The 20,854-nt window shown below is 40.3% G+C and overlaps 1 long non-coding RNA gene across 1 annotated transcript in view; it reads left to right on the top strand.

The window, feature by feature from the left end:
* The first annotated feature begins 9,134 nt into the window (after positions 1 to 9,134).
* LOC144246565 (uncharacterized) overlaps positions 9,135 to 20,854 on the top strand; it is a 538,094-nt gene continuing 526,374 nt past the window's right edge. The window contains exon 1 of the long non-coding RNA XR_014956250.1: positions 9,135 to 11,895. This is a non-coding gene — a long non-coding RNA (uncharacterized LOC144246565). The remainder of the gene's footprint in view (positions 11,896 to 20,854) is intronic.

The raw sequence follows: 20,854 nt of genomic DNA, 5'->3' as shown, positions 1-20,854 counted from the left end.
TTATTGCTTCCCCCCAACAAAAGCACCGTTTTGTTAATTTTTTCAACTTTTACAGAAACAGGGTAACTGAGAAGCATTTTAGAAGATTTTATTCTGTTATTAGTCTCAATGAATAGTGAAACACAAGAAATATAAAACTCGGCATTATTCCATCAGAAATAAATCTATTTCTGACTTATGATACCTTCCTTATGTTTTCAACCTATTAACTTTTACCACACAATACTACTATTACTGCTAACACCAATCACCTATATTTTTTCCCCATGCAGTCCTACTACAATACATCTTTCACAGTTCTAATGCTCTAAAATATCTAATATTTTCTAAAAAGCCATATTTTAAAATGTGTTAAAACTTATTTCTAATTGTCTCTCTTTCAACAATATCTCTGTTCCATGACCTTAAGTCAACACACTTTATCTCAATGTTTACCTACAAATGTACAAGACTATACTTTCTGTCAAACTAAAAAAATTCCTTACAAATCTATTTCTCACATCTAGGTCTAAAAACTCTGGTTTAGCTGCTTGCCTTTGTTAAACTTAGATTAGACCACTGCCAGCAAGGTGCTTTAATTTATCACACTTCAGGAAAGCTAACATAAAAAGGTGATGGCATAATTGCTTGAAAGGCATAGATTTTTATGCTAAAAATTCTATAAAGCAGGAGGAAGTACATTTTCCTAGTGATCCTCAACTGTTTCCTGGTTCATAATTCTTAGTAAAAAATACTGTGGCTAATGTTGTGACAGAAGCTGGGTAATACAGCCACTTCCCAATCCCTGCAAGTATTCATGACCAGATTGGTCGTCAGGGCTTGGAGCAACCTGGTCTAGAAGATGTTCCTGCTCATGGCAGGGGAGTTGGAATGGGATGGTGTTCAAGTTCTCTCCCAACCCAAACTGCTCTGGGATTCTATGATTCATGCTTTTTTCCTAAGAACTATTTAATAGATTAACATCAAATTTCTAAGCCCAAATTTCTCTTATTGGAAAAGCTTTTGGAGATTGTGGTTGTTTCTCAGGGATATGTTGTTGTCAAATTTCAACCTGTATCAAAAAGTTATGCTGTTTGACTTCAGAATGGAGTTTCAAATGTGTGTTTAATGTTTAGTCTTATTTTCTTCTCTCAAAGTCACTGTAGCCTCTTTGGACAGTTGTTGCCTTTGGGTGGTTGGATGCTGGGTGTGGTTCTGATCCCAGCTGCATCTTTTAGACACAACACTTTCACAGTGTGGGATAAGAGATGTAAACTTTGGAAAAAAAGGAATTTGTATAGAGGGAGTTAGCTTAAGCTCATCAAATATACCAGTCTCTGACTGAAATTCCTTCTCAGACACAGACTGACATATTGAATATTTCTAATTTTCCCTATATACCAAGAGCACTAATCTTTACAACAATCTGTGCGTGCATTTGATTTAATGAGACGGAAGGGCTTTCTTAATTTCTCCTAATACAAAAGCTGGGAATTTAACATGAAATAGATGGCAGGTTTGGGGCAAAGAATGTCTTTTACACCAAGTTCAGTGAAACTGGAGAGTCTGTTCCTACTGGAAGCTGTAAAAGTTTGTGTGCTGGAAAAGGGAATAAAAATTGATGTTGAAGATGGAGCAGGGTCAAGAAATCCTGGTACTGCTGATCCATGGAGCAGGGATGGTGTGCAAAAGCCTTAGCAGAGACTGTACCTGAGGAGAAGCAGATGCTTGTCTGGTTTGTGGAGGGGTATCATGCCTGGGACATCAGGCAGCAGGTCCCTCTGTCCCTACCACCAGTCTTGCTTTCCATCTTTATGTAGAGAAACAATCAAGGTTTTGTGAGAATAAGTACCTGGGAAGATATTTCTGTTTGGAAAAAACATTTCTATGAGAGAAATAATCTTTAAAATGCACAGGGAAGCTGTAGAGGATGTGATGGAAGAGACACTCTTTGGTGCCATTTTTGTTAATCTGGCAGCAGTGTTCTGGATGTAAAGAATTACTTTTTTGAAAAGCATTCTGCTGTACCAGAGAGGGAATTCAGGGCAGCAGTAGATTTTTGGAAGAGGCTTGATGGTGTGGTGTCTACAGGAAAGGGTGGTGAACCAATCTAAGTGTTCCTGTAGCCAGGAGAATTATGAGGCCGTACTAAGTTTGTTTCCAAATTAATTCCTGCATGTGAATGTGAGTATGGAAAGGCTCACTCAGAAATGATGCTGTTTTTAACATCTGCTGATTGCTGGATAAGAGTGAAGAAGATGGGAGTCCTTGCTACATTCATGCCTTCCTCTCTGTAGTGATATACTGACATAACTGAACTTGAAGACTTTTGTGTTATAGAAAAAAGAAAACTACCTACTGCATCACAAGTAGCTTTTGAAAAGAAAAATTTTAAAGGCTGATTTGTTCTAACTTAAAAAGTAGAAAATACCTGAGGATCAGGAATGAAGCAAGAGTATGAGCTGCTATGAAAAATAAAATGAAATCTGAGTTCCTTGAAGCATAGATTTTTAACTTAAAAAGAATGTTTTATTTGGAACAGAACAAAGGGAATGGAACCAGCATGGTATGGGCACCTTCTGCAGTCAGACATGCATCTGTGTCCTGGTGGTGATGTGGAGCCTCCTTACCTGGAACAAACACTTGTGCAGGGTGTTGCTTCAGTAAGGGCCATGTGATTTGGGCACATCAGTGATCTCCCAGTCTCTGTGAAGTTCATATTGTACCAAGACATGTATTTACCTTCAGCTTGGAGAAAATGGGCCCAGAAAGATCTAACACAACTTCTTGTACTAAGACTAAAGATGCTCACCCAGCAGCTTGTGGTCATGTGTGACCAGCCCATACCTGCTGTGGCAGCCTGAGATTTTAAAGCTGTTTTACTGCTGGGGTCTTTCTGTACAGCAGAACAGGCCTGCCATAAAACACAGAGCAGGTTTTCTGACAGCCACTGTAGGAAATGTAGCCTGAGGGTCTGAGTACTCTGGGAGTTCCTCATATCAATGTTCTTTCTAGAATAAAGCTACTGGTTTTGGCTCTTGACTCTGCTTGTGTTCATTAGGCAGATTTTGTGCCTTGAAATGTGCTGTTGAATCAGAGAGGAATAAGAAAGGTCAATCAGGCAAACCTGTGAGGACTGCAAAAAAAAAAAAAAGTAAAACTGGTAAAAACAGAAAAATAGTGCTGAGGTGGGGGAGTTTTTGGCTGCTGTTTCTCAGCTGGTCAGGCTGGACAGTGAGGAGCAGCTGAGAAATGGGATCAGCAGTGAAGCAGCTGGGAATGCCAGTATGGAAATCCCTCTGCAGAGTCCCTGACAGAGGGGTGTGCAGGGGTGACAGTGGCTGGAAACATAAGCCAGCCCAAGAGGGAGGATTAAAATCAAGTATTTGGAGCTCTGAGCAAGGGAGAAAAACAGCCTTTTCCCCTACCTCTTGGGGAATTTGATTTAATTTCCAGCTTTCCATGAATAGCCTGAGAGATTTGACTGTGCTGGAGCTGTCAGGGCACGTGGGGCTGATTAGCAGAAAAGTGCAGCTCTGTGTCTGCCCTTGTGGGCTTAACCTCCTTAGCTGGAGTCAGTTTGTGTGGCAGTGTGTTAAGGAGAGGCTGTGCACAGCATCCTTTGGTGGGCTTGCTTTTTCTTGTTGTCCTGCCTTTTTAAATCCACATGAAATGTGGGTAGCAGTCTGTAAGATGAAACTTTTAAGATTGTGAATTTCTCAGTAAGTTTATATCTTCACTGTCTGCATTAAGTGGCTTTTCATAGTGCAAGGACGAAAGTTACTGGTATTGCTCTGCAGCCCCTGAGTAGTAAAAGTTCTCTGAATGCTTTACAAGCATCAACCACAAACACTGATATATATGAATTATTTCTAGAGCATGTGTGTGTTGTTCACTTAAATACATCGTGACCTTTATCACAAAACAATTTTTTTGTGGGAGCCCCTTTTGGAGAAGAGCAAATGCATAGTGTTTAACAGCTGTTCCTCCTGTCCTTGGAGCTGGGTCCAAAATCAACTTGCTGTGCCAGCAGCCTGCTCTGTGTGCTGGGCCATTGAACACTCCTTTTTCCTCACAGTATTCCTGCATGCCTCTGCAGTTCCTGTTGAATTACTGGATGAGCCATTGCCATGTTCTGATGGTCCAGATTCAGCCAAATGTTTTTGCAGCAGCAAGAGCATATATGCTTTCCTTTACTTACTGTGGAAATGGTGCTCTTGAACCTATTTAGATGATCTTCTGGGTCCCTCTGTCTGGAAAAAGCAGTAATTAGGATGAGCTTTGGGCAATATGTGGGGTTTGGGGTGTTTTTGAACACGGCTCTTTCCATATGTAACTACTCTTAAGCAAATTTAGTCACTGACAGCCTGTGCAAGGTTAAGGAGAAGCAGTCAATGTCCTGGAGATGTCTCTCTGGCACAGGAGAGTGTGGCCTTACAATGCCCCCAGAGCTTTCCCTAGTGTCTATTTATTGTAATAATACTAACTTTCCATCATTTTATTAATAGCAAGTAAGAATTCAGTCTTTGAAAGAAAAATGAAAAATATCTAGAATTCTAGACAGATTCCCTAAAAGATTTTTGGTTCAAAGAATATGAAACCTCAAACTAGCACATATTAAACACAGAATACTGGAAAAGCTTAATAAGATTTCAACAGTACAATTTGGGATTGCTTCATTGCTCAAGTGACCTCAAAGCATAATTACACCAAGTGTTCACCAGACAGCTTTACGAGGTTATCTAGTTAAATGCAAACTGAAAGGCATTAATCAGACCAAGACAGTGAGGAATGTGTTTATCAGAAGCTCCTGCCTTATTTCAGTAAAGGTTTTCCCAATTTGCCATGCTAATAGACTAAATACTGGTTTCCTTAACAAAGCCAGTTGAGTTGGTATTCTATCTCTTTCCAAGTGAGACACTGCACATATTCACTATTCCTCTTGGTAGTAATATGGGATCCTGTTTGTACATAAAGTGCAGAGAGATGATTAATTCCAAATTTATGGAGTGGCTCTTCAGTGAGAGATGCAAAATCAGTGTTCCCTCTAACCAATGTTTATTATAAATCTGAGACTCTCAACAGCAGTAACAAAATACTGGAAGCGCTTCCTGAACAGCACTCTGTTAGCTGTATATTTTGAGAAAGACATTCTATCACATCCCAGTCCATAACTGGGGATAGTTATTCAGTTTATGGAATTTCCTGAATGAATCTCTCTCTGCTTCCAAAGCCACAAGGGTAAAAATCTTCCCAGAGACACAAATCTGTGCCCTCTAGTGAAGTTGGTAGTGGTAAGTTAGAAGGGATTTATTTTGTTGACTTGAAGTTCTTGAAATATGTAAATTTAGCTCAATGAGTCTGTTTTCTACAAGGGTGCATATATACTTCAGCTGCTGTTGTGTTTGACCAAGGTTTGTATTGTCCTAGAAGCTGTTCAGGTGTGGAGAATTCCTAAATCCTGCAAGGAAACCCTAATGATTTTTAGTGATTTGTAACTGCTGGATTGCAAAAGTCGTGGCCAAAACCAGTGCTGGAATGCAGTAGTAAGTGTTTGAGAGCAATAGCCCCTCATGGCTGCCATTAACAAGTAAAAAGGGTCCTTAGGTGGCAGATTCACCCTATGCCCTTACATGTAGAGAGAGGCTATTACAGTGCAAGGTTTTCCTTCTCTGGATTCCACAGGCCAAATTAATTGCTTTTCAGACACCTCTGTACTATGTATGAACATGCTCAAGAATCAGATTCATTCTTGGGGCATTGAACAAGTCTGGGTATTTTTTGGAGCAAGCTTATGGAAAGGGAAAAGCTGTGTCTGCCACCTGGTGTGCCTCTGGGGACCTGTTGGGTTTGAAACTGGGTGTTACCCGCTGGTTTCCTTTGCTTTTTGAAGTGGGCAGTGGTGAATGAGAAGTGGCTGCTGTGGCTCTGGGTGTTTAGAGGAATAAAGAATTACAAGGAAAAAGAATGACAAGTCAGAACCTTGCAGACAAACCTGCATTATACCTTAAAACCTGGATACTTATTATAGCTGCTTCTGAATATGTGCAGCTGCTGTCTGTGTCTCGGAGCACCTCTTGTTAGCTACTGAAAATAATAATGTTGCAGAAACTGCATTTGTTGTTCTGGCAAACTTCTTGCTGAAAGATGAGCAACTATAATTAAGTACTTAAAGGTAGGAGTAAGTCCAATGTTTGTATAGATATATAAAGTATGGTAACTTTCCAAGGAAAAATACTGCTCTAATTACTGTTGTAATAGCTTGAACCAGTTAATATTGACTATGGCTTCTCTAACAACCCTGTAGAGATCTCACCCAAAACCCTAACTGCAAAACCATGAGATTGTCAAAGGAATAAGAATTCCATTGTTCTGAAAGTTCGCCATTGGACAGGAGGATTTGTAAATGCTGTTCTATAAGCATATATCTTCTCTGGTTTTACAGCTTGAGTCAGTTATTCCCAATATCTTAGGGAGTATCTGAGTACTTTTCTTTGTCATGCAGGGTTTCAGTTTTTTTCTGCATATCCTGAAGTCTGACTGAGTTTGAGTGGAAGTTGTGGAGTCTCCCTCCCACATGTTGAAGCTGAGAATAAGTGAAGAAACTGTCACTGCATGCATTAGGAGTCATGCTTGTACCAGAAAGCATAATTTTTATAGTAATAGAAAGATTTGCATTTGTGTGCAGATGTAGGCTGGAAGGGTTGTGTTTGGGTAAAGTTGATCAGCTGCAGAGAACCTGCTTGAGACCTTTGCCCTCTGACTCCTGTCTACCTCCTCATCTTTCTCCATGTTATTTCTTTTTCCCTTTGGACTACTTTGATTTCTTTCAAAAGCCTTCAGGTGACTTCTTTTAACACTGCTATGAGCAGTGTCCACCTTTTGGAGGGGTTTAACCCTAGGCATTGAACCTCCTAGCCTCAGGATAGGAGGCTGCATGTAGGAAAGCAGCTTGCCTCAAGCAGAAACTCTTTCCCTTTGCTTTTTAATTTTCCATTCTTTCAAGAAATGGCATGGACTATCATAACAGCAGATACACCCCATCTCAAATGCATTTTTACCTTTGTGTCAAAAAAATAAGACACCTGCTGCTGTCTTTTACTGTCTGAAAGATTATTGAGTGGGTCTGTTGCCTGCTTCATAAAAGAAGAGAGATATCTGCAAAACATCATCCTGTACTGCTAAAGTAAAAAGAATGTTCACATGGGATATTTTCCCACTTTTCCTGCTTTTTTTGAAGTTTTTGTGTGGTTCTTCATTCCTCTCTGCACCCTTTCCAGGGATTCTACCTACAGTAGAATATAGCAGTCATGAATTTTTTTTATCCTTCAAAATTCAAAACATTCGGTAACAAACCTTGATAATGGCAGGGTCACTCTAAGATTTCTGACATCCAGATGCCATTTCTTCCATTAAGGTATCACTTTATATATCTTAGTATTAACGCTCTTCCAAATTATATTGTGGAATCATCTGACCCCTGTGGCTGGTGTGGCTAACTGCTTGGTTTCACTGTATGTTGATCTTTGTGCTGCCAACTGCTCATATTTGCCTGTGGTATTGAGGCAATCAGGAGTATGACTTGTTTGGAAGAGGGATTGTTCCTGTGCTGAGGTTTATATAGCAATTAGCACAGTGTGACCCAGTCTTCATGCAAGATTTGGGAAAGCAGAACGAGCAACAACCTTATAGTGGAGAAAATAGCTCATGTTTTTGACACCTGGGGGCCAGTCCATATGGGTTTTTAAATTTGAGTGATACCCTCATTGATTTTACATTGAACACCTTGTTTCTTGGGGGAAATTTCAGCAGCTTTCTGCCAAGTTCCTGTTTCTGGATTCATTTAAGCATAATGCTCTGTGCAGTAGTGCTGAAGCCCAGAGAAAACCAGTGGTCTGTAGCTCTCTCTATGCATGTGCTCCTTCTTTCTTCTGCCACAGATGGATCCCTGTGCAGCTCCTCACACTGAGGTATTATGCAAAAAAGTCTGCAGCAAAGCAAATGCTCATCAGGGAAAATGCACCTCTTTGCACTGGGTAGCTATAACCAGTGTGGTATTCTTGATCACTGCAGAAACTCATTTAATTTCCTCGAAGGCATCCATGGCCACTCTAGACTCTTTGCAAAATGCTTCTTTCCCTTCAGCTTTACATTTCTTTGAGTTGAGATAGGTGTTGAGAAGAAGGATGCATCACACAAGGGAGAAAATGCAGCAAAGCTGCAAAAGTACTCAAACATTGTGAATAAAAAATATACTTTAAGAGTATACTTTGTAAGAAGTGAATAGAACATCAAGTGATAGTAAGATTTCTCAGAGAAAATCACTAAGTTAAGCCTTCTCTTCACTGACAGGTAAGAGAGGCGAGTTAATAAGTCAAGGCAGGCATAGGAGCTAAAACTTAAGCTCTCAACTTTGCATTTCATAAGGAAATGCTGAATTATGGCAGAATTGATCTCTTTTTTTTGAGAGAGCACAGTGGAAAAAATAAGATTGCCACTAATGGTTGGGACTTTTTTAAAGAGAAAACATTATTATTAGTTTGTCTGGAATACTGATTTATGAAGTCCATTCATGTGTCCCCCCTTCATTTTGTGTTTTTCTCTAAATAATTTAAATGGGAAATGGTTAGATTATGGATTTTGTTTAGCATATTTAAATTTAGAGTAGTAAAAATGAGAAAAAGTAATCTAAGATAGCATCTTCATCCTTGTATCAGGATGAACAAGGAAGTAGTGTTTTCTGGAGTCCTTACTCCTTAAAACCATTTTTCATTGGCTCTTGTTTCACAATGTCAAATATTGCATTATAAAATTTCTAATTAACATCAGACATTAACAAGAGCTTGATTGTGGGAGTTTCCTCCTCTTCCTGGCTATTCACTAGGGAGAGCTGTCTCCTGCCAGCATTATGGCTGGCAGAACTCGGGCTGGCTGGAAGCATGGGAGGGAAAAACCTTTCTTTCCTTCACTTAAGAGAAAAATTTTGAAATTATTTGTCCAGTGGTTCTGCAGAATGTTTGTCTGGGCTATATGCAGACTTTCATGAGGAGGTGGTAATCAGTTGGGTCAGGTTGGAATTTGGTGGTGTGGCATCAGGGACTGTGTCCTCTGTGCTGTGATGCAGTGACATGCATGGCATGATGTTGCAGTGGTGCAGCACTGCACATCCAGTCTGCCTTTTCATTTTGTGTCACATCAAGGATCCCTGTAATGCTGGACTCTCTGTGCTGTATTATTGGGGGGCTTTTCTGTTGTTTTCTCTTTCAAAATGATGTTCTGGCAGCTCTTATCTGTCTAGGTAAAACATCTCTTACCTCTGCAGAATTTGCTGGCTCTGTGGAGATCCATTATCCTTCAGTGTTGTGTTCATGTTCAAAAATGTTTCCTGTAAAGCCTCCGCTGGCTGTGATTTAATGGGTATCCAGTGCTGCTGTTTTCAAAGAGCCTTCACAATGTGGGAAATGATTTCTTCTCAGCTTGACACATAAGATAAAAAAAACATTTTTGTGCAGAATGACTTGCACTTTGCCATGTTAATGAATAGCTAATCAAGGTCTGAAAAGTAAAGCCTTGGAGCTGCTGCCTAACAGAAGAGGGTTACTAAGTTCTTAAAGAAGGGCTTGGCTAGAAGCTGCATACAGTTGGACAGGTTTTTACCCCTGTTAACTTCAGCCTAACTTTTATGACACCTAGTGATAACCTATTGGGGCATTAAAAATGAGAATTAAAAATTTAGTGTGTGACACCACATGAAAGGTGAATCAGCCACATGAGCAAAGAGCAAATTAACAACCATGGCCTGCTGTCAGACTCAAGTAGGCAAAGAAACTGATGCATTGGAAGTATTTCAATAAGCCAGAGCCCAGAATAAGGCTGTGCTTCAAATGAGGTGATGGGCTGCAGATGTGTGAAGCCTGGATAATGCAGGAATGGAGTCAACATGAATGAGTGTCCCCTTAGCAAGGCAACCTAGACAGAATGCACTCTATTGGCAATTTTGCTGCTAATGATCTTAAAAAAGGCAATTTACAGATAGATGTGATATAAAAGAGAGCAGAAAGGTGGCATTGATGTGAGGTGCCAGAGTAGAAGAAGGGCCCCAATGACATCCCCAAATGTCAACTCGGGCTGGAAGAAGCTCTGGCAACAGTATTCGAGGAGAGGAGGAGGCTGTGGGGCAAGAGGATGGCTGCAGGCTCTGCCACTGCCAGCAGCAATCCAGCAACTCTGGGCTAGTTGTACAGGGGGAAACGAGGACAGCAGCAGTTCCTTCAGACTGTGCAAGCTTGATAAAAGAGGATTTGCTATTATCCAAACCTAGTATTCAAAACTGCAGGAGGTGAAATTTGATTTTTTTCCCCTGGTATTAATTCAGTGCAGAGGAGACATTTTGTCAATGTTTTCTTTTCAATCCTCAGCCATAGACACTTTCTCCAGAGAAGTGCTGAGGGAACATTAGCAAAGAGGATGCCATATGGTCTCCTTAGGGAGGTAATTCAGTTACAGTGTGCTTTAAATTTAGTCTCAAAGTGTGCTGTGTATGCTGCTGGTGTACAAATTATCTTCTACACCAGAGAGGCCACGGTGGGACCCTCCTGGTTCTTACTTGCAAAGGTGTTCAAGAAACTGGTGGGACTGCAAGAGGCCAAAGAGGGAAATGTGGGCATGGATGCTGCTGCTGCAGCTTGTGTTGGAGGCCCTGGCTTGGAGCTGGGATGGCTTTGTTTCTGCCCCTACAGGGATAAGGTGTTTTCCCCTGTAATTGTGATGCCACAAGCTCTCAGTGTGAGCAGTCCTGTGATCAGTCAGTGCATCCTGTGAGCCCCTCTGTCTCTCTTCTCAGAGCTCTGTGTTGGTTGATTGACTTCATGCAATATTTCTGTTATAATGGGGCATCTGGTGGGAAAGTACATGGGCTTTGGTGGACTTGTATCTGACAAGTATACTACTATACCTTACAGTTATTATCTATGACAAAAACGATTTCTGCTTTGTTTTTCACAAAAATAATAATTTGAGATGTAAAACAAGTGTGATGGGACATAATAATCTGCACTTCAAAAGAAAAAACTTAGATGATGAGGAAAAAACACTGATGACTGATTACTTCTGTGACTAGGGAGGTTTTATGGTCCTGCTGATCCACATGAGAGATTGTTTCCTAAAGACTGAATGTTGTAAATTCTCTTGTGTGTGTGTAGGCACACAAAAACTACACAGAATATTGCTTCCTTATGTTCCTGCAAAACTTCCCTGAAGGAGATCATAGGTTTGCCTATGTTTTACCTTTGAACTTCTTTGAAAGGAGGAGACAATGATATTTTCCTGTTTTCTTTAATTATTTTATTAATTTGTTTGGGTTTTGTTGTTGTGGGACTTTCTTTTTTTGGTGTGGTTTGTTTTGTTTTCTTTAACAGAACTTTGGTTTGGGTGGTCGATTGCCAGAGTTGAACTATTATAGCAGAAATCTATTTACTTCCCCAAGACTTTCAGGTTGTTGTTTCTCACATGGGATAACAGAAATGTTTTATTTTTAGTTATTTTTTTCTTTTACAGTCTCATTTTATTAAAAATCTTGCTTAAGCTACAAGGAGTAACTCGGACAAGGAAAACTCCCTCTGCAATGTCAGAAGTTTTTTCTTCCTTGGGCTGTTTCAGGAAATGATGTATCTGGAACTTTTTCCTGGGTTGTACCAGGCTCTTTCCTCTGCTGAAAGGGAACATGGTGGTGGTAGAAAGTTGGACATTGCCTGATGTACCACTTACCCCTTCTCACTAAGCTGGTTTTGGTTCTCAGCTGCTTTACAGTTTGTATTTCAGAATGCAAATTATGCTGCACTTGTAACCAGCAGGATGCTGTGAATGAACTGGTGTATTGGGTTTGGTAAAACAGAAGGAAGAAAATCATAGACAAAGGTAAGAATTAAATGAAAATGAGTAAAAAATATTTCTACTTTCCAAGTGCTGACATTTTCAATTTTGAGGTAAGATGTGACTTGAAATGAAGATGTTTGATTTAGGCAAATATAGTTGCTCATAATTTTTATAAATGAAAGAGCATTTTAGTTTTAATTCTCACATTTTAAAAACCCACAATGGGATCTCTTCTCAATTCAGTGAAATACAGAAGAATACAATTGTTCTGTGAATAATTTCAGTTGACCTGATTTCTTTAGTAAGGATTTGATCAAAATGTTTTGCATATCTGTCTCAGTGAATCAGATCAAGTCAAATATCTTACTATGCTTAAACACGGATTTAGGATAGTGTTTTGCCACACAGTTTTTGATGAAATCCTTTAAATGTTTGTCGTGTTGATATGGTATGTGACCCAGCTTCGCCCTATGCCAAGGAAGGAGTTCTCCTGGGTTTTTTGAGTGGATTAATTAGTGCACCAGTGATGATTAGTTCTACCACCTCTTGACAGTACAAAGCATTTGCTATTTTTCACATGGAGGAAAAAAAAAGAGAAGAAATAGCTGGAAAATAATTTCTGAAATGACTATGATAATGAATCATTAACAGCTTAAATAGCAGTCTCAGGGATACTTGTTCCAACTGGCTTGTAGTAAAATGAATTCTACATTTAAGAGAAGCAATAATGGTTTAAACTGCTGTTATAATGATGTTTTAATGACTGGAACAATCTTACTGAAACTATTTTGCAAATGTGGTCTAAGCCCAACAGGTGACTGAATACAGCCTTTAGACTAAAAGTGTTATGCAAAGCTGCTGCATTTAGTTTTTGTCTTTGAGTTAATATTTTAAATTAATCAATAACTATTAGATTCCAACTCTGTTGATTAAAAGTACATTATCACTTTAGGTGAGTTGTATTGCGAGTATAACCTGAGATGATCCCTGCACTTCTGGCTTTGCTCTTGAAAATAAAGTTCTTTTTTCAGGATCAGTGGAACTTGGCAGAGTTCACTTTGTAGTTTTGTATGTCAGTAGTAGTTCACTTTGGGTTTTGTATGCTTCTGCTCAGCTCTACATGTTGTAGTAGTGTGATTTGCTTGCTGAGAACCCAAGCAGCAAGAAGATATTTAAATAAGGTGAATTATGTAATAGGCATGCCAAGCTTTTTTAGGTCTTGCTGTGGTCTTCAGATTAACTAGTACAGATACACAATTTAGAAAGAAACTGCTAAACAAGCACAGGAACTATTTACTGTAAAGCTTCTCGCTACTACTATTGTTAACCTATAATGTGCAGCCTAATCATGCAGATCCATAACAGCAAATTTAGAGGTGAGCAGGACATGAAATGACATGTACAATTCTTCATAAGGAAGCAGTCTAGATATTTGTTTAAGCCTTGCTGTCACCAAAGCCTTTTATTTAACTGAGGGGGAAGAAGTATTAACTAAGTACTTAAATTCTCATTAATGAGCAAGTAAACTAGAGCATCTACAGAGATTCAGTTCTGCATCTCGTTTACATGGTGAGCAGCTGATAAAGTGACTTGGTGTCTCACCAGTTGTGGTTAGAAGGAGTAGGATACTACTTAGAAGCAGTACTATCTCTTGATTCAGTCATGGAGATACACTGTATGAATATGTGAAACTGCAAAATCCTATCACAGAAGGATATCAGTCTGCATAAGACAGATGTATTAAATGGTGGGAACATTCCAGGTGCTGCTTCTTTGTCCTGCATAATGTATTGAAATAGAATAAAAATACTATCCTTCTATTTTAAGGATAGTAATAGTGTCTGTAGGCAGTGCTATGAAATATGGTTTAATACAATCATCATTGCAGCTACTAAACTTGACCTGCTTTTTGAATACTATTGTGAATACTAAAGGAACAAAAAAAGGCCTAAATTTGGAGCCTGATTCTTGTTTCTCTTCAAATGATAGGAGGTGTTTCAGTTATACATGGCAAACTTGGAGATAATTTTAAGCACTCCAGTGGCTTGCAGTTAGAATTTTATTACCCTGTGCTTAGAAACAAGAAAGAAAAGGAGTTCAACTGCCTGTAAAAGCATTGTCACCACAAAGTGTTTAAGTACCATTGTGTCTGACCTTATGTTGAAGTCAGTAATGTGCCACACACATCAGTCCTGTGCAGCTACTCATCTGCAGGGTGTTTGCTAATGCACAAGCTGACTCACATTGTGCTCTCAAAGCAAAGAGACTTTGGCTTGAGGTGGGGAACAGGGGTAGCACGTGGTTTAATGATGAGATGTTATGTCTCTAGTGAAATCTCAGTGCTTTTCTGCATATGAGTAAATAAAATGTCAGTAGAAGGGATATAATCTGTCCTGACTCCCTAAGTCTGGGGGAATTTGGCTCCAGAATTTAGCTGAAATAAATAATGTTAAGAGTTTAGGTGTGCTGCTCAAGGTATGAAAGGAGATGTGAGACATGAATGTGCTCTGAGAAAATATTTGCAGAAAACAGGTCTGTGAAAGAGAAAGAGGAGGGGGAAGATGTGGGACAGGTTAGGGAGGAGGGAGAGCAAAGGTGAGAGAAAGGTCTGTTTCAACCCCAATTTTTACTTATTTCTCTTATTTAACAGGTGTATTTTCTGCCAATACTTACAATGACACCATCTGTTTTGCATGTTGTTTAAGGGCTTTTTTTTTATTTATAACTAGCTCAATGAGATGATTAAGATTATATTTTTAAAGCAAATTCAATGTCAAGAAGGCATTCTTCAGCCCATGTGGTGATGAATCTGGAAACAGAATCTGTGTTTCTCTTGGCTCACATCTGTGGTAGCGGGGTCAGGTCATGCGAAGAAGTTCCTCCCTATACCAGAAAGGAAGGTCCAGGGTTGAAGCATAGAATTATTTAGGTTGGAAAACACCTTTAAGATCTAGTCCGATTGTTAACCTAGTATGCTGCCTTTATTTAATAGTTTTAAGACCTCTAATAGCTCTTCTTGCATAGTTATGATTTTGAATGATAAGGGCAAACAAATTCACCTTATGTTTCCTTAGTTACAATTGCCTCATAAGGGAAAGACGAGGGGCAGACACTGATTTCTGCTCTGTGGTGCCCAGTGACAGGACTTCAGGGAATGGCCTGAAGTTGTGTCAGAGAGATTTATGTTGGATATCAGAAAAAGGTTCTTCCCCCAGAGGGTGGTTGGGCATTGGAACAGGGTCCCCAAGGAAGAGGCATGGCACCAAGCCTGACAGAGATCAAGAAGTGTTTGAACAATGCTCTCAATCACATGAAGTGACTCTTGGGGATGATGCTGTGCACAGCCAGGAGCTGGATGTGATAATCCTTGCGAGTCCCTTCCAATTGAGCATATTCTGTGAATGCTGGGTGTGTTACAGCTGTTAAAAGGGAGATTGCTGAGCTGATGCTCCCCTGTCCAGCCTGGCAAAGGTTCATAGTGAGACTTCTGCTGTCAAACCAGGCAACACTTGGATTTTCAGCCTGTGCATTTGCTGAAATGTTTGTCTCTCTGCCTCAGACTGAAGCAAAACTGCGTCCACCTGCTGGTGCTGTTAATTGTACATCAGAACTGCAGTCTCCCAATCAAACCCCTCCTGCACTAATCTTGCAGACAGGATAAAGCATAAAACCTCTGCCATAAGTCCTTTAGTAGCTGCTACTTTCAAGAGAGGTTTAAATGCCTGACTTTCTCCCTTCCATGGTTTCATTTGTTTTGTGTGCTGGAATTTTCTTAGAGTGCTTCTGCTTGGTGATACTAGTTACTGGTTTTGGAGACAACTGGAGAAATCCATAGTGGCAAAAATAGACGCTGTCTTTTGTCTTCTTTCCAGAATCAGCTGCTCCTGAGTCCCTTTGTGATAAATGTTTTCCCTCTTCTGCTTCTTCATCACCTCCCTGTCAGATTTCAAGGCTTGCTCAGGAAGCTTAACCCCTTCCCCAGACAACCCTGGCCTTAATTTTTAAAAGTTTCATTTCTTACCTGACTTGGGTTTTCTTCGCAACAGTAGAAATGGGTTATCTCTGTCCCTATCCACAAGGACACTGAACAGATTATTCCTTGCCTTTATGCAGCAACCTTTTTTGTAGTCAGTCCTTTTGTTCCTCTTTCATCTCCTTTTCTTGGAGCTAAGCAATGCCGAATTATTCAATCTTTACACCTATGTGATCTTTTAAACACCTCCAAAGGGAAAAAGTACATTTCAGTTGAAATATTTCAAATAATATTTCATGTATAGCTTATTAAAAAGAAAGTTCTGTACAAACTTATCTTTGCATAGTGGCATTTTTTCAATTACACTTGCAGGGAAGATTTATCTGCAGTATTTTTGTATGTGTTTTTTATTTAGCATAAAATTGGAAAATGATTTGAAGCTTCATGGACAGATACACTTTGAAAATGCATTATGGAAACTTATAACTCAGGTGGTATTAAATCCACTTATCCACCAGGTAGTCCAAAGAACTGGGACAGCCATCAGCCACTTCTGCAGTGCTTGCTTTATCCTGCATTTCAAATTACTTTTTTAAAAACTGGCTTATTAACACAACCCATAAAACTTCTGACCTTGGCAGGGGTAGTGATCTTCCTAAAAATATTTTTGCCTTGTTGTGCTGCAGGAGTAGGAACTTGCCATGAAGTTTAGATCTGTTTGGAATAAGGGTTTGGAGAGGGCAGGGGGGACAGAAGTTTTAGTTAGTCTTAGAGAAATAACTCAAATACATGCAGGGAAAGTGTTGAAGAGATGCTCTTTTTAGTCCCCACTGGCTTTGGTCCTCCATCTGTGTGTCACAGAGGGACTCCCACCCCTCCTGCTGTTGTGACTGGAGTCACACACCTGAATTTCTGCCAGTGCTGCTTCCATAAGTAATCCCTAATTAGGTAATGCTTGATTTGATTATTTTTTGATAATGAAATACTTCATTCTGCCCTCATGAATGGAATTGTCTCTTGCAGTTCTATTATACAGCTTTATTCAAATAACTTGCATTATCTGGAAGCCCAGAAATTGTGGGATTTTTCTACCTCATTTCTCAAACCCTTTATTATCAATGCCTTAATTCTCAGACTATTCCAATGTTGATTATAAATGCATTTGGAAAGGCTAATGTTCAGAAATAATGAGATTTGCTTCGTTTATAGCTGTGACCAGGAGATTGTTTCATTGCAGCAGAAAGCATTATTACTACACATTCTTTAGGATATTTTGAGGGCCTTTGTGGCTCAAGGTTAAAGATGCCAAGTCAAACTAGATTTAGTAGTTTTTAGCAGTATACAGAAGAGGTCCTTGCGGTTTGGGAAACCAGTTGTTTCAAAGCCTTTTTTTGTTAGCTCATGAGATGGACCAGTTTGATTTTTATTTATGCCTCAACATGTGTTATATGTGGGCTGAGAAATCAGGGGGTTGTACAGGTGATGAAGATATGAGACACAACCACTTGAAAATTTAGAAGATTTATTAAACCTCAGCAAAGGACTGAATAAGGAAGAAGGGGCAGTGTTGGGAGCACTGCCAGAAGCTCACCCATAAAGTGGCTGCTCCCACCCTGGGGTTGCATCAGCCAACCCTGGCCCCACCCAAAATCTTCCAGTCAAGTCTTTGCTGTCCATTGGTGGAGACCTTCTTGCAGCTTGATTCGAGGTGAGGTGTTCCCATTGCCCATTCCCAACTGCAAGGGGCACATGTGCATGCTCTCCCTCCACATATCCCTGACAACCCAGGCTGCAACAATATGGTGGGAGGGAAGAACAGTATGGGGAGAGCAGAGGGTGTCCAAACAACAAACTACAATAACATAACTATGCATCAACAAAACTTCTCTTAACGTACATGCAATGCTCATCCCTTAATTGTGAGGGCAAATCAGCACATCACTCATCTATAACAAAGTGGAGCTCTCTGCTGCTGCTTGGAAATGACACTTGGCTGATCATAAGAGCTGTGCAGGCCCACTGCTGCTTGCAGGCACCTGCTGCATCTGCAGAGCTGACACTAACAGGGCTCCTGGGCTACAGCTGTGTGGTATTCACATGCCCTCTGAGCAGAGAGAGACTCAGCTTTCTCAGGATTTCTCCTCAGAGAAGCAGAGAATGAAAACAATTCTTACTGTTTTCATTCATCTTTTGTATTCATTTGCTGTGCCTGTGTTTGTGCCCGTGTGGAATGAGGTCTGGAGGTTGTTTACCCAAGGTGATTGCTTGGTTGGTTTCTGGTAATGGTGTTTTGGATTTACTGACCAATTGGATTCATGTGTGTATCAGGACTCTCAGGAGAATTTGCTGGTTAGTTAGTGATAGTTCTTGTTAGTGTAATATAGTTATAGCATAATATAGTATAATAAAATAATTAGCCTTCTGAAATCATTGGAGTCCTGCACATCATTCTTCCTGAGTTGGGGATCCCAGTGGTGGTGATATGTTGCTGTCTTCTGCTTCTCTGTCTCTTTTTTCCTTTCTCTGCTCTCTTCTATCCCCCTTCAGTAGGAACACCTACCCTTCTTTATCAATAAACAGTTCTCAGATAGAATATTGCCACATTTGCATTTTATTTTCATCCAGGAAATCTATCAAAAAGAATCCTCTACCACTCCATCTTTTACTGGTGGTCAAGACAGCTGATTAGTTTGTTAGATGAAGAACTGAAACATTTCTAGAGATTTGTGTTGTGATTTTTGATTGGCAGAAGTAATATCTACTCATTAGGGTCAAGTTAATGTTCTGTACTTCAGTCCAAATTCATCCTAGTATTTTCCTAGTTTGAGGAAGTATTGTGCTGTTATAGTCCCATGCATCTTAGGAGTACCAAAGTGGAGATAGACCTGGTCACTAGTGGTGTTCCCCAGAGCTCAGTTCTGGTGCAGATCCTGTTTGGCACCTTTATTGATGATTTGGGAATGGGGATTGAGTGCACACTCAGTACATTTAGACAGTACCAAGCTGGCTTGGGAGTCTGGACCTGCTCGAGGGCAGGAGGTCTGTGCAGAGAGACCTGGCCAGACTCGATCGGTGTGCTGAGGACAATGGTGTGAGGGTCAACAAGGCCAAGTGCCAGGTCCTGCAGCTCCAGGCTGTGGGAGGAGTGGCTCAGGAGCTTAAGGCAGAAAGGGCCTTGGAGGTGCTGGTCAACAGCAGCTGGACATGAGCCAAGTGTGCCCAGGGGGCCGAGGAGGCCGAGAGCATCTTGACCTGTGTCAGGAATAGCGTGGCCAGCAGGACCAGGGCAGTGACCGTCCCCCTGTACTGGCACTGCTGAGGCCACACCTGGAATGCTGCATCAGTTCTGGGCCCCTCGCTTTAAAAAGGACATTGAGGTTCTGGAGTGTGTCCAGTGAAGCACAACAAAGCTCAGGAAGGGTCTGGAAGACAGTCGGGTGGATGGCTGAGGGAGCTGTGGAATCTTGGAGGAGAGGAGGCTCAGGGGGCACCTCATCACCCTCCAGACTCCCTGACAGGAGGGTGCAGTGAGGTGGGGCTGTCTCTGCTGCTGTGCCTTCAGTGACAGGAGCAGAGGAAAAGGCCTCAGTGACACAGGGGTGATTCAGATTAGATCCAAAAAACCCCAATTTTCTCTGGGTTGTCAGGCATTGGAAGGGGCTGCCCAGGGAAGCGGTGGAGTCACCACTCCTGGAGGTACTTAAGAGGTACAAGATATATCTCAATCTCTTGCTGGATGATGTAGTTTAGTGGTCCCTTGGGGAGTTAATGTAGTCTGCAGTGCTCACTGAGATGAGTATGCTGTTAGTTTTTTTTTTTTTTTACTACAGAGTGCTTGGTTGCAATCAGCTAACTGTGTGTTGACTTGTGTCTGGAGGCTATCAGGAGTACAGTCTGGCCAAACAGCCAGCTATAAGCAGGTGTTAATATGTGATATATTGAACTGCATTAAATTTCTGTACTACTTTTTACAGGTGTTTCTTGAAATTTGAGTTCTCCCTAACAGCAGGGTTTTTTTTTTTTTCCTATATTTGTGATAGTATTTCTGCAGTATCTAGAGTGCATTGGAGAGGAATTTTAGAATACTAGGGCATTTTTGTGTCTTTAATTATGATAGCAAGGGTAAATGAAGAAAAATCTTATTTAAGGTGGCAGCTATCTGGAGATTGTTAGAAAGGAGTACCACTGAGTACCATGTTAAGAAACATGTACCAGTCTTTGGCTACTTGCTTATGATATTTCCTGCATTAAAGTGGATTTTAATGTTCTCTCTGAAAGTCTGCACAGCGTTATGGAGAGGCAATGTTAGGACAAGTTACTAATTGCTCCTTGTGGCAATGTGTAGATATAGAAGTATGCAATGTAGTTTCCTTAAAATCCATTGAAATGTAGAAGGCTGATTTACAGGTTTAGGTCAAATATTTGACCTGGGTCCTAGTATTTTTTACTTGGCAAGCTTATCAGCACAGACAAAAAACAAAAAAAATTGCAAGTTTCTGAATGTGGTACAAAAATCAGTTCAAAATAGTCTTCTGTTTTCTTCAGCTATACTTAAAAGAAGTCTTACTCTATTGCATGTTACTGTGCTCTGTGAAAAGAGCTGGGACAGGATTTCTGTGGTCCCCTCTATTCTATCCCTGTTTTCTAGAAGAGGTGTGTTACCTTGGGCTGTCTATGTCACCTTCATGCCAGTGATACATTCTTAACCAGGCTTTGTGGTTCTAAGGATAACTGCAGGGCTTTTAAATCTTCTGTGTTTCCTGGAGCGTGGAATGTGTTATGCTCATGGCTGTACCTACTGAGATGGGAAATATTTCTGTATATTATCTGACTGCAGCCTTCAAGTGCTAAAAATAAAAAGGTAACTGGATAACAAATGTTTCTAAAAAATTAAAGATAACTCCTAAAAACCCAACCCTGAACCCATAATATTCATGAACAGCTGTCAAAAAATATAAGAAATTATAAATGAAAAAAAATAAAATTCAGCTCTTTAAAATCTGTTTTCCAGATAGTCCTATTTGAGTG

The sequence above is a fragment of the Lonchura striata genome, chromosome 6, assembly GCF_050655825.1.
Source record: "Lonchura striata isolate lonStrDom1 chromosome 6, ASM5065582v1, whole genome shotgun sequence".
NCBI classification, from domain to species: Eukaryota; Metazoa; Chordata; class Aves; order Passeriformes; family Estrildidae; genus Lonchura; species Lonchura striata.
Note: the sequence above shows the minus strand (reverse complement) of the source record. Positions and strands in the feature narration are given on the sequence as shown.